The sequence below is a fragment of the Tachyglossus aculeatus genome, chromosome 11, assembly GCF_015852505.1.
Source record: "Tachyglossus aculeatus isolate mTacAcu1 chromosome 11, mTacAcu1.pri, whole genome shotgun sequence".
NCBI lineage: Eukaryota > Metazoa > Chordata > Mammalia > Monotremata > Tachyglossidae > Tachyglossus > Tachyglossus aculeatus.
In genome coordinates, this window is record NC_052076.1 from 30,843 (window position 1) to 41,393 (window position 10,551).

General features: G+C 47.9%; 2 long non-coding RNA genes across 2 annotated transcripts; both read right to left on the reverse strand.

Annotated features, from left to right (window-relative positions):
* Positions 1-3,696: 3,696 nt before the first annotated feature.
* LOC119935184 lies at positions 3,697-6,254 on the reverse strand. Its single transcript, XR_005453101.1, has 3 exons — positions 6,144-6,254; positions 4,157-4,258; positions 3,697-3,780 (listed from the first exon to the last, which is right to left on the reverse strand). It is a non-coding gene; the product is annotated as an uncharacterized LOC119935184 (long non-coding RNA).
* Positions 6,255-6,935: 681 nt separating this feature from the next.
* LOC119935185 lies at positions 6,936-10,192 on the reverse strand. Its single transcript, XR_005453102.1, has 3 exons — positions 10,080-10,192; positions 7,780-7,872; positions 6,936-7,175 (listed from the first exon to the last, which is right to left on the reverse strand). It is a non-coding gene; the product is annotated as an uncharacterized LOC119935185 (long non-coding RNA).
* Between the last annotated feature and the right edge of the window lie 359 nt (positions 10,193-10,551).

The following is a 10,551-nucleotide window of genomic DNA, read 5'->3' on the forward strand; positions in this document are numbered from 1 at the left end:
CTATAGAATTAAGGTCCCCGGGTCTCCTCAAACCCACAGTCGAGTCAAACAGAACCAGTTCCCTGCACAGAGCCCCAGCCCCCATTTCCAGAAGCACTTTCTGTATCCACAGTGGCCTCCTCTTCCTCACTGCTCTCTCCCCCAGCCCTGTTAACTTTAGGCCTTTACACACACCCACAACAACAAAAAAAACCCAAGACACCTTCCCTTTGAGGTGACAGTACAGCTTACAGCTCCATCTCAGTGGCAAGACAGGTCTGAAGTTTGATCCGATGATCCAAAGGGACACAGGTACGGTCCTTGAAGTCAAGAAATGCATTCGGCACCTGCTGTAGAGTAATAGTGAGTAAATCTCTCTTGGTCAACCCACCCCGACGTGTGCATTTTTAGGCATTGAATATTTGGAACTCAGGTAGATGTGACAGATAAGAACACTTAAGATGATGTAGAGTAGGTGAGGAAGGTTTGGGGGAGAGGACAAGTCCAGCGGTCACTGAACTCCTTGGTAGTAGTAAGAGTAGTTAACACTTCTAATGTGCACAGCCCTATATTAAGCACTGGCACCTCATGTAAAACAGTAGTAGGGAAAACTGGGGATTTAAAGGCAAGAGTTAAGTCTAGCAAAGAGTAAAAGCAATAAGCATGGGAGTGCAGGTTGGAGGACAACTGCTGTTTCTGAGCAGGGCAGAAAGCAAAGTTAAATTCCTTCTCACCGGTGGAGATCTTCAAGATGGCCCAAAGGCTCTCATTCCCTCCCAGCGGTGGCTCTGTGGCATCAGGGTAGATGTGGAGGAGATTGATGGTGCTCCTGAGGGCTGAAAATTGGGGGGGGGGGGGCGGGGAGATGCAAAAACTTGAAGTTTCTCTAGGCAAGACATTCCTCCACCGTCAGATTTGGCAAAAAGGTCAGCCACAGACACCCTGGCTTCTCCGTTCTTCTCACTCAATCGATACACCCGGGCTAGGAAAGGCCTGGATGCAAAGGACAAGAGGCCTTCAAGGCAACTGGTGACTAAACAGGAGTATGAGAAGGCCTGCAGTGCCCAGATCCCTATCTGCTTTCTATACTCCCTACCAAAGCCCAGGTAGGAAGCTAGAAGACTCCAAAGAGGAAAGGGGTGGGGACAGACAGATACACACACACACACACACACACACACACACACAGTCTTGATACTGACCTCCCACTCCCCTGGGTACAGTTCCTTACAGATATATAAAAGTGTCTTCTGTGGGACCTAGAGCTGTGCCAAGCCAGGTCCAAAGAGATGCCTGTTCCCTAGGCTCTACTCTTTCAGCGGACCTCCCCCTCCCAGCGATCCCTAATTCTGCACAGCCCCCAGCCCAAAGCAGACCGGTAGGGCTATTATTCCTGACTGCAAAGATAACCCAAACTTCTATATAGTTAAAAGTCAGCTACTACTATAATGCCTGCATTTTCAGCTCTCCACCCTCTACGCAACTCATTGAACCTCAGTCTGTCACTGACATCTATCTCACCCCAAAAATCTTCCCACGGTTCAGTTTCCTCAGAAGAGGTTACAGTGAACCAAACTTCCCCGCTTCTTCCTTGACAAAGCATCTCCCACCTCTCTTCCCCAGAAGTGACTCTCAACACCAAAGAGTCCCTTCGTGGGAGTCTAAAGATGCCCAGAGTGACTCTGGAGACAGGACTGTGAGCACCCAGAGATTAGATCCATCTATAGAATTAAGGGCCCTGGGTCTTCTCAGACCCACAGTCAAGTCAAAACAGAATCAGTTCCCTGCACAGAGCCCCAGTCCCCATTTCCAGAAGCATCTTCTGGTGTCCACAGTGGCCTCTTCCTCATCTCTCTCTCCCCCCTAACACACAGACACACACACACACCCCAAACATCTTCTCTTGGAGGTAGTAATACATCCCAAGGCACCATCTTGATGGTAGGACAGGTCAGATTTCTCCTGATGGTCTAAACAGCAGAGAGATGGTCCTTGAGGCCGGGAAAGTGTGCAACATCTGCTGTAGGGAGTAAGTTTAACAAAAAAAAAATTTCTCCATCAACCCAGCCCCACCTTTGCACTGCCAGGCTTTGAGACTGAGGGATTTCTAAGAAAACAATGTAAAGCTGGGGTGGAAATCTGGTTTTATTTTTTTATTTTTTAAGATTGGGGAACTGAGGGTATGTTTGTAAACACTGAGGAAGGAATTCAACACAGGGAGCGGTTGAAGGTGATCAGGGATGGGGGGGAGTGGATTCAATGGTTTAGGATGTGTGTAGCAAGGATAATCAGTTTGAGGGGACTGATTTTGAATTCAGGCATCTGTGAAAGCTAGAAAAAAAAAATGAGTATGAGGTGCTGTAGGTGAGGAAGGTTTAGGACAGGGCAAATCCAGTGGCTTCAGCTGTCACTGGAGTCTTTGTTAGTGATAACAGTATTTATTCAATACTTCCTCAGTGCAGACCACTATACTAAGCACTGGCAGTTACTTCAATGACAAGGAGTAGGGATTTAATTCTACTCCAGAGGGTAAAGGCAATAGAAATGGAATGGGAGTCCATGAAGGAGGTGAACCATGGTTGCTGAGCATGAGAGAAAGCAAGATTGAATTCCTTCTCACCTCTGAAGTGGTCAGGGTAGTCCTAGTGCTTGGATTTCCCTGAACAGCACGCTGGGGCATCAGAGCAGGAATGGATGTGGTCTAACGGTGCTCCTGGGGGCTGAAAAGGAAAAAAAAAAATTGGAAAGAAATGCACACAATGCAGTTTTTCTAAATGAGACATTCCTCCACTACACCAACTTATTGTTCAAATGGCATTAGAGGACATCCACAGAAACCTGGGCTTCGCCCCTCACCCTCCATCTCCACACACCCAGGGCAGGGGAGACTTGGATATGAAGGGCAAGATGGCTCCAGGGCAATTGCTGGCTGAACAGGGATGTGAGAAGAGCTACAATACCCAGGACAGAGGTGCACATGTGTGCGCGTGCACGCACACACACACACACACACACACACACACACACACACACACAATTTGCCTCCCACACCAAAGGCAGCAACCCTTCAGATATGGAAAGGTCCCTTCTGTGGGAGTCACAGATGGGCAAGGCAGTTCCAATGAGAGGGATGGTTGACTATGTTTGACTCCACTCTTCCACTGGACCCCTCTCTCCCCCAGCGATCCACCCCCAAGTCTCAGACCTGTAGGCCTGGTATTCCTGAATTCAAATACCCCTAACTTCTGGGTATTGCAAAGTCATTTTCTAGGGCAGTGCCTGCATTTTCACCTCTCGAGTTTACTCACAACACCTCATTCTGTCTCTCTCCACTGACAGTTTCTCAAAACAGGATAAAGGCAACCACAACCTTCCCTGAAGCAACTGTTCAACACAGAAGAGTCCCTTCATGGGAGACAGAGGATGTACAGAGTGACTCTGGAGACAGGACTGTGAGCACCCAGAGGTCAGACCCGTCTATAGAATTAAGGGCCCCGGGTCTCCTCAGACCCACAATCGAGTCAAACAACCAGTTCCCTGCACAGAGCCCTAGCCCCCATTTCCAGAAGCACCTTCTGTGTCCACAGTAGCCTCCTCTTCCTCACTGCTCTCTCCCCAAGCCCCATTAACCTTATGTTTTTATACACACACACACACACAAATAAAATAAAAGCCTTCCCCTTGAGGTGACAGTACAGCGTACAGCTCCATCTCAATGGCAGGACAGGTCTGAGGTTTGATCTGATGATCCAAAATGGCACAGGTATGCTCCTTGAAGTCAAGAAATGCATTGGGCACCTGCTGTAGAGAGAGTAATAGTGAGTAAATATTTCAGTCATCCCACCCCAACCTGTGCACTTCCAGGTATTGAACGTTTGGAATTCAGGCAGGTGTGAGAGATAAGAACACTTAGGATGATATAGAGTAGGCGAGGAAGGTTTGGGGACAGGACTAGTCCAGGGGGTCACTGAACTCTTTGGTAGTAGTAATAGTAAACACTTTTTATGTGCACAGCCCTGTATTAAGCACTGGCACCTCATTTAAGACAGAGTAGGGAAAACTGGGGATTTAAAGGCAGGAGTTAAGTCTAGCAAAGAGTAAAGGCAATAGGCATAGGAGTCCAGGTTGTAGGGGAACTGCTGTTTCTGAGCAGAGCAGAGTTAAAATTCCTTCTCACCTGTTGAGATCTTCGAGACGGCCCAGAGGTCCTCATTCCCTCCCAGTGGTGCTCTGTGGCATCAGGGCAGATGTGGAGAAGATCTAATGGTGCTCCTGAGGGCTGAAGATGGCGGGGTGGGGGGGGAGAATGCAAAAAACATTTGCAGTTTCACTAAATGAGACACCCCTCCACCGTTCCCTCTCCACATCAACCCATTTAGCAAAAAGGTCAGCCACTGACACCCTGGCTTCTCCATTCTTCTCACCTGATCAACACACCCGGTCCAGGGAAGGCCTGGATACAAGGGGCAAGAGGTCTCCAAGGCAACTGGTGACAACAGGAGTATGAGAAGGCCTGCAGTGCCTAGGTCCCTATCTGCTTTCTATACTCCCTACCAAAGCCCAGGTATGAAGCTAGAAGGCTCTACAGAGGAAAGGGGTGGGGACCGACAGATGCGCGCACGTACGTACATACACACACACACACACACACACACACACACTCTCTCTCTCTCTCTCTCTCTCTCTCTCGACACACTGACCTCCCACCCACTCCCCTGGGAGCAGTTCTTTACAGATATGCCAGAGTGTCTTCTGTGGGACCTACAGCTGTGCCACAGCTGGTCCAAAGAGACACCTGTTCTCTAGGCTCCAACCTACTCCTTCACCGGCCTTCCCCCTCCCCGAGATCCCTATTTCTGCACAACCCCCAGCCCAAATCATCAAACCAGTAGGGCTGGTATTCCTGACTCCTGAGATAACCCAAACTTCTATATATTTCAAAGTCAGTTACTACTCTAATGCCTGCATTTTCAGCTCTCCACCCTCTATGCAACTTACTCACTGAACCTCATTCCTTCTGGCACTGACATCCATCTCACACCAAAAAACTTCCCAACGTTCAGTTTCTCAGAAGAGGAGATAGTGAACCAAACTTCCCTGCCTCTTCCTTGACAGAAAGCATCTACCCCATCTTCCCCAGAAGTGACTGTCAACACAGAAAAGTTCCTTTGTGAAAGGCCAAGGATGTACAGAGTGACTCTGGAGACAGGACCGTGAGCACCCAGAGATTAGATCCGTCTACAGAATTAAGGGCCCCGGGTCTTCTCCGACCCACAGTCGAGTCAGACAGAACCACTTCCCTGCACAGAGCCCCAGTCCCCATTTCCAGGAGCACCTTCTGGTGTCCACAGTGGACTCCTCTTCCTCATCTCTCCCTCCCCCCCAACCCAACACCCACCCACCCACCCACCCACACACACACACACTTCCCTTAGAGGTAGTAGTACATCCCAAGGTGCCATCTTGCTGATAGGACAGGTCTGAGATTTCTCCTGATGGTTTAAACAGGAAAGAGATGGTCCTCAAGGCTGGGAAGTGTGCAACATCCACCGCAGAGAATAAGTTTTTTTAAAAAGAGAAGTCTTCATCAACCTAGCCCTACTTTGTGCTGCCAGGCTTTAAGACTGAGGGATTTCTAGGAAAACAATGTAGAACTGGGGTGGAAGTGTGGATTTTTTTTTTTTAAGATTGGGGAACTGAGGCATGGGTGGAAGCACTGAGGAAGGAATGAATTCAACACAGCCAATGGTTGAAGCTAGTGAGGAAGGGTTGGGGGTGGGGAAAGTGGATTCAAGTTTTTAGGATATGTGTAGCAAAGGTAATCAGTTTGAGAGGACTGATTTAGAATTCAGGCAGCTGTGAAAGCTAGGAAAAAAATGAGTATGATGTGCAGTAGGTGAGGAAGGTTTGGGGACAGGGCAAATCCAGTAGCTTCAGCTTGCACCCGAGTCTTTGGTAGTGATTGTAGTATTTATTCAAACACTTCCTCAGTGCAGAGCACTATAGAAAACACTGGCTATTAATTCAGTGACAAGGAATATGAAGGACTGGGAATTTTGTTCTACACCAGTGGATGAAGGCAATAGTAATGGAATGGGAGTCCAAGAAGGAGGTGAACCATGGTTGCTGAGCAGGAGAGAAAGCAAGATTGATTTCCTTCTCACCTCTTAAGTGGTCAGGGTGGTCCTAGTGCCTGGATTTCCCTCAGCAGCACTCTTTGGCATCAGAGCAGGAATGGAAGTGGTCTAATGGTGCTTCTGGGGGCTGAAGAGGAGGAGAAAAAAAAAAGTGAAGGCAGTGTACACAATGCAGTTTCTCTAAATGAAACATTCCTCCACTACCCCAATCAACCTATTGTTCAAAAGGCATCAAAAGCCATCCACAAAAACCTGGGCTTCTCCCCTCTTCCCTCCCCCTTCAATCCCACACACCCAGGCCGGGGTGGGAGGGGGGCACGGAGAACAGGACTGTTGGTTATGTTCTACTCTTCCACTGGACCCCTCTCTTCCCCCCAAAGATCCACCCCCAAGTCTCGGACCTGTAGGCCTGGTATTCCTGAATTCAAATACCCCTAACTTCTGGTATCACCAAGTCAATTTCTAGAATGATGCCCACATTTTCACCTCTCCAGTTTACTCACAGCACCTCATTCTGTCTCTCACCACTGACATCGATCTCAAATCCCCATAATTCAGTTTTTCAAAACAGGATCAAGGCAACTGCAGCCTTCCCTGCCTCTCCTCAGAGCCACCTCCCACCTCTCCTCCCCTGAAGCAACTGTCCAACACAGAAGCGTCCCTTCATGGGAGACCGAGGATGTACAGAGTGAGTCTGAAGACAAGATTGTGAGCACCCAGAGATTAGACCCCTTTATAGAATTAAGGGCCCCGGGGCTTCTCAGACCCACAGTCGAGTCAAACAGAACCAGTTCCCTGCACAGAGCCCCAGTCCCCATTTCCAGAAGCAGCTTCAGTGTCCACAGTGGCCTTCTTTTCCTCACTGCTCTCTCCCAACTCATTTAACCCTCATCCCTTATATACACACACAAAAAAAAAGAGAAAAAAAGGAAGCCTTCCCTTTGATGTAGCAGTACAGCCCATAGCTCCATCAACAGCAGGGCAGGTCTGAGATTTAACATGATTGTTCCAAATAGGAGAGGGATGGTCCTCAAAGCTGGGAAATACACTGGACAGCCACTGTAAAGACAATAAGACCTATTAAGTATCTGCCTCCCATCATCCCAATCTGGCCTCTGCCAGAAATTAAGGCTATGGGACATGGGAAGATAGTGTAAACCTGGGGTGGAGAGTTTTTTTTGGGGGGGGGGAGGGGTGGCAGCAGGGGGTAACATGAAGAAACTGTGGGCATGTTAGAAAGCAGTGAAGAAGCTATTAATTTGGCACAGGAGGAGAGCTTGGAACTGGTCATCGGGAAGGGAAGAGGCGGATGTGAATGCAGCATAGGTAATCAAAAGCTTGAAGAGACTAATCTGAGTGAGGCAAGTGTTACAGCTTTGAACAATGAGGATCAATGTGGAATATTTGGGGATGGGAAAAAATCAGTGGCTTCGGGTATCAAATTCCTGGATAGGATAATAGTAATAATGTTAGACACTTACCAAGTGCAGAGCACTGTACTAAGTGCTGATAGGCACCTCAGTGACAAAGAGGAAGTAAGGAAAAGCAGGGATTTCAGGGCAGAGTTAAGTCTGGAACCCACGACGAAGGCAATATGAAAGTCAATGAGGGAGGGGAACCATTGTTGCTGAGTGAGGCAGAGCAAAGTTGAATTCCTTCTCACCTGCTAGGACATGGTTCTAGTACCTGATTCACACCAGCTTCCCCCTGTGGCATGAAAGCTGGAAAGTAGAAGAACTGTTGGTGGTCCTGGAGGCTGAGAAGGAAATAGGAAGAAATGCAAACAATTCAGTTTCTCTGAAAGACACATTCCTCCACCCCCGCAAATCAATTGTATTTATTGAGCACTTACTGTGTGCAGAGCACTGTACTAAGCACTTGGGAAGTACAAGTTGGCAACATATACAGTCCCTACCCAACAGTGGGCTCACAGTCTAGAAGGGGGAGACAGAGAACAAAACAAAATATTAACAAAATAAAATAGAATAGATATGTAGAAGTAAAATAGAGTAATAAATATGTACAAACATATATACAGGTGCTGTGGGGAAGGGAAGGAGGTAAGGCAGGGGGGATGGAGGGGGGAGGAGGGGAATGTGTGAGATGACACCCACAGGCACCCTGGATTCTCCACTCTTCCCTCCCCTACCCCTAGGCTAGTTAAGTTCTCCACACAAAAAACGGGAGGTCTCCAGGGCAACTGCTGAATAAATGGGGCTGAGGGAAAACCTGCAATATGCAGGACCATTGCTGCTTTCTATGCTCCCTACCCCAACTCATAGAAGAGGCTATAGGGCTTCAGAGAAGAATGGGGTGGGGACACACACACACACACACACACACACACACACACACTTCTACCTCATCTTGACACTGACCCCTCACTCCCTTGTAAATAACCCCTTACAGATATAAAAAAGTCATTTCTAGGCGTACTATGGTTGCATAAAGCAGATCCAATGAGAGAATTGTTGACTATGCTCTCCCCTACCCCTGCACTGGATCCCTCTCTCCCCGCCAAAGATTCCAAACCCCCAAGAAAGTTTCAGACCTGTAGGGTTGATATTCTTGACTCCAAAGATACCCCACACCTCTGTATATTGGAAAAAATGAGTTTATATTACAAATGCCTGCATTTTCAGCTCTCCAGGCTCTATGTAACTCATTCACTTTACCTCAAGTTTGTCTCATGACAAGTATTTCTTACTAGAGAATCAAGTAGACAGTGACCTTCCCTGCCTCTCTCCTAGAAATACCTCCCACCTCTTTTCCACCCGAAGCAACTGCTAGACACAGAAGAGTCCCCTCGAAGGAGATCGAGGATATACAGAGTGACTCTGGAGACAGGACTGTGAGTAACCAGAGATCAGACCCGTCTATAGAATTAAGGGCCCCGGGCCTTCTCAGACCCACAGTTGAATCAAACAGAACCAGTTCCCTGCACAGAGCCTCAGTCCCCTTCTCCGGAAGCAGCTTCTGTTGTCTGCAGTGCCCCCCCCCCCCACCACCACCACTTGGCTCACTGCTCCGTCCCCCAATCCAGCTAATCCTAACCCCCTTCACACATACAAAAAAAAAAAAAGAAAAAAAGAAAAAAACTCCCAACGCCTTCCCTTTGTAGGTTTGAAGCCCACAACTCCACTTCCATGACAGGGCAGGTCAGGTCTCAAAATTGACCTCAATCCAAATGGCAGATGGATAGTCCTTATCAGGCAAACTCTGTGGAAATAATAATACCTAGTCAGAGGCTGCCCTTAGTCACTCCCCCACCCCCTAACCTGGGCAGAGCCAAGGATTGAGGGTGCGGGACGTCTTTCCTGGTCTCAGATTGGGGCAGGCAGAGGGATGGTGGAAGACAGGTAAAGGGGCTTCCAAAATAAACAAAAACAGTGGGTATCGGGGAAAAAGGATAAAGCGGCAAAGGGGATTGCACTGTAGTAAAAAAAATAGATTTTTAAGTGGTAGAATGGAGTGCAAAGTCTGGGTTTTAGCCAGCTGAATTACTAAAGAAGAGAATAGGATAGAGATACAGTAAGAAGGGTAGCATTGGAAAAATAGAGTGCCTGGTGTGAGTTGGAGTACAGCAGAAAAAAGGGGAGGCAGAAGAGAGAAGGTGATTGACTGACTAGAAGATATTAAGACCCAAGGTGAAAATAAGCACATGATGTTAAACACAGTCCCTGCCCCTCAAGGAATTCACAAACTCCATCACCGCTTTACAGATGAGATCCTTGAGGACCAGAGAAGTGAAGTAACTTACCCAAGGTCACACAGTACACCAGCAGTAGAACTAAGATTAGAACTCAAGTCCTGCTCATTGTCAGGCCTTTGCACTATCCCCTATACTGTATTACTTCCTTAAGAAACAACTAGAGCCTGTATTGATATGAGAGAGAATTAGAGAGGTGGGGGAAAAAGTTGCAGGAGTGAGCTTCAAGGGAGAAGAGAACAAAAAATCCTTACCATAATCAATATTGGATGCAGAAAGAGGAAAAAGTAAGAAAGAGGAAACACAGTCTTTACATTACTCATCTTGGGGTGGGGTTGGTTAGAAACAGCCAAATCCCCACCAGGTTCTGGGTCAGCATGACATCTGAAAATTAATGCAGAAAGTTAATCAGAATGAATTAGTTCAGCAATACAGTGAGAAGGGAAATAGATGAGCCAACTGGTCCTCAAAGCCCCAACCAACATCAGCCCCCTCCCCACACACCCCCCACACCTACAACTAACTGCCCACCCTCACCTCCGACCCGGGATCAACATGGCATACTCCCCCAGAACAAGAACCCCTACCCCCCCCTCAAAAAAAAAAGGACCAAAAAAACCCCCAAAACAACCCCCACTCACCAAGCTCCAGCAAGGAAAGCAGCCCTTCAGCAGAATACACAAAAGTAGCCCAGTAAAGGTTGCCACCTGGAGGCTTATATGGGTC